Below are 3,992 nucleotides of genomic sequence, written 5' to 3' on the forward strand. Positions count from 1 at the left end.
CCTCTTCAAAGAGGTAAATGAATCCTAGGATTTTATTTCTCACATGATTGAGCAAAGGGTAAAAACATAAATTTTACATAAATAAAAGTTAAGTTTAAAACCTCCATGATTTAGTACAGAATTATAAAATCCCTGCATTAAAACTCTCCAGTGTGACATTGGTTAGGTATCAGACTCATATTCATGTATTTTGCACTGAACTATACTCTGGTTTATTGTTTTAGGATTTAAAAATAACACTTGTGATAACGTGTAAGAATTTTAAAACTAAGAGAAAAGGTGTTAATATTGTACAACTAGCAAATAATAATGGACTATAAAAACTCAGGAATTCAGAAATTAAAAACTGAGTTAATGAGGTTGAGGGGAAGCAACAGAATTATGAACATATATTGTAGATTCAGTGTATCAGAAACAAAAGAATCAAGTGATTAACATTGATTATGAAAATATACTACATATCAGAAAGTCAATGATCTGAGAGAAAAAAATGTTAATACAAATGTTTCGAGCACTAATAGATGATCTAACTCTAGTTTTTCTGCCAAGTTTATTTAAAACATTTTAATCAAAAGCATGATTTGAAAACATAGCTATGTTCTCTTAGACAAAAGTATAATTTATTCATAAAGATATAGAGCATTTCAGGTCAAACTCACTTCCTACATAATTTGAATTTTTTCAGGGAGCATAAGTATGATGGTTTCTATATGCTTGACCCAGGGCGTGGTACTATTAGGAGGTGTGGCCTTGTTAGAGTAGGTGTGTCACTGTGGGTGTGGGGTTTAAGACTCTCATGCTAGCTGCCTAGAAGTCAGTATTCTCCTAGCAGCCTTCAGATGAAGATGTAGAAATCTCAGCTCCTGCTGCCTACATACTTGCCTGGACACTGCCATGTTCCTGCTTTGATGATAATGGACAGAACCTCTGAACCTATAAGCTATACCAAATTAAATGTCCTTTATAAGACTTGCCTTGATCATGGTGTCTGTTCATAGCAGTAAAACCCTAAGACAACAAGTCACGATGTACCAAAAAATTATTTAGTGAACATGCTGTACATATGACATTAAAATATTTTTGGTTCAGCCCTTATAGTTCTATATCAATAAGTTGTTTTTTCTTGAACTTTAAAAACAAATTATTCTCATTCATTATTACAATATTTTCTATTTAAAATTATTCATAAGTCAAAGTTCATGAAAATGATTATATAAAGTCATTATACCTATCTGTACTTATTTGGAGATTCTATAGCAAATAATGCAAAATAAATGGGAAAATGTATCAATATATCCTTCAAAAACTATTAATAAGACATAATACCACTTTCAAGTAAAAAAAGAACGCCATTTGCAAGTACATGTTCTAAGATGGAAGGTAATAACATGAAACTAACTGATTTATTCTGTTACAGCTTTATTAAAATGAAGTATAAATTTCAACATAACATTATATATATAAGCATAGTATAATGATTACAACAATAAATGAATTCACTTATCACCATTATTAAATTTTGAGTGTGAGAGGGATGAGAACACAAATGTTCAATTCTCAATGAATTTTAATAAAATAGCATTAACATTGTAAGGACCATGATACACATTAAACCACTATTAACTATTTAAAAACTTATCACTTGTATACTTGGCCAAAATATCTCCATTTTAACTACATACTAGCCCCTAGAGACCAAGTTTTGACTCTCTACTTCTATGTTAAAATTGTTTTGATTCCACATATAAGAGCTACGTTAAGTATATCTGTGTGTCTGACTTTTCTGTCAGAATAAAATCCTCCAGGTTGAAATGCATTCTCTAGTCAATGACTTTACTTTTACTTTTTATTATGTAATAACCTATTCTATATATGCACTGTTCTAGTCTGAGTTTCTGTTGATGTGATTTAAAAATAACTGATCAAATTATCAAATTTAACATGAGGAAGAAAGGGTTTATTATGACCCATTGTTTATAGTCCATCATCAAAGCAGGAGCTCATGTTCAGAACATGGAGGCAGAAACTGAAGCAGAGACTGAGGAGATGTAGCTTAATGGCTTGCTTCCAGGCTTACAAGATCTCATACAACTCAGGGAAACATACACAGGAATGACAGTACTCATAGTAGGCTGACCCCCCACATCTATTAATAATAAATAAATGCCCCAGGGATATACCTGTAGGCCAATATATGGAGCCAATTTCTCAAGTGAAGTTACCTTATCCCAGGTGAATCAACGTAACACATGAAGCTAAATACAATATGTTGTTCCAAAGTGGGGCCTCCTGCTGAGGCTGATGGTGCTCTCTCTCCCTGCTGCTGATCTGTGGCTGCATGGCACATTAGTTAAAAAGAGGCAATGTATAAGGGAGATATTTTATTGTAAGAAGGAAAAAATAGGCCAGTCAAATAGAGAGAAGGAAAGGAGAGGAAGGAAAGGAGAAGAGAAAAAGAGAAAGAGAGAAAGGAAAGGAAGAAAGTAAGAGAGGAACAAAGAGCAAGAGAGGGAGAGCAGAGACAAAGAACAAGAGAGTGAGGAGGGGGCAAACTGCTGCTTGTATTGTATGGGCCTGGCATGCCTGGCTGTGGTCAGATGACTGGGGTAGGGTCCAGCTAGAATGCTGGGAGCTTGGGGCATTGTCTGCCTGACAGAACACACATCTCCTGCAGGGTCAGCTGTGAGGGGTTGTGACTGAAACAGGAGCCAAAGACCCAGGAGTTGTGGTTGAGCTCCTTCTGACCCCTGCAAGCAGAAAATTGCCCACTGAGGTTCAAGGCCTCAAGGCCAAATACTTGACTGAGCCTAAGTTACCTGAGCAGACCACTGCCCCAAACTGCCCCACAACAATATGTAGCATGATTATTTTAGCTTTAATTAGAAAATGACTACTTAAATTATTCCCATATCTTGGTCATTGTTAATATTGTAACAATGAAAATAGGAATGCAGGCATTTCCTCAAATTACTGATTTCCAAACATTTACACTGCATAGGTAAATGATAAGCTGACAAGTTTTGTATTAATGTTCATCTAAATAAGAATAAAAGAAATTAATATCACTTCCATTACTTCTAAAAAAGTATTTGACATTCATTTTCACTATTTTTAGCTATGTATCACAGCTAGTAAATGCTTGAAGACACTACTTTCAACATAGAGCTAAAAACTTAATATGGAGACTATTGCTCCGTCATTAGATTTTGCACTACTGAAATTTAAACAAGAAACAGATGTTGTGTACACACATACATAAAATACACACTCAGAAGTATGATTACTGAATATTATCATAGTTCTGTTTCTGTCTTAATTTCTTGAGTAACCTGTTTATTGCTTTAAACAATGAAAGCACTGATTTACATTTCTACCTATGATGTAAAATGGTCCTGTTTTCCACACATTCTTGCTAAATTCATTATTTGATTATTAATAGCCACAAAAATATACCTGTGATATTTGGTATTTTAATATGCTTACAACTTAAATTCATTTTCCTTGTGATTAATTTTGTTCAGCACTTTTTAATAACTCATGGGCAATTTTTGTGTTTTCTTTGACATGACAAACCATATCTGTACAATCCCTTTGCTAATTTTTGGTTAGGTGGTGTGTGTGTCTGTGTGTGTGTGTGTGTGTATGTGTATTTGAAAGACACAGAGAGAGTATATATGTGAGTTACTTATTTATGAGTTTCATGAATTTTGAAATTTAAACCTTATCATATTCAGGATTTTTCAATGAGTTTTTATATTATTTTAAGTTGTCTTAGGGATGGTTTCACTGCAACTTAAAATTGCCTTAGTGTATACTAAGAGTATACAACCATGTATACTCTTTGGTTGGTGGTTGAATTCCAGGGCAGGGAGGTGGGAATGGGTAGGTGGATGGGTTAACACTCTCATAGAAGCAGGGGGGGATGGAATACTGATTTTCTGGAGAGGGGGACAGGAAAAGGGATAACTTTTGAAATGTATATAGTGTATCCA

The sequence above is a fragment of the Mastomys coucha genome, chromosome X (genome assembly GCF_008632895.1).
Source record: "Mastomys coucha isolate ucsf_1 chromosome X, UCSF_Mcou_1, whole genome shotgun sequence".
Taxonomy (NCBI): domain Eukaryota; kingdom Metazoa; phylum Chordata; class Mammalia; order Rodentia; family Muridae; genus Mastomys; species Mastomys coucha.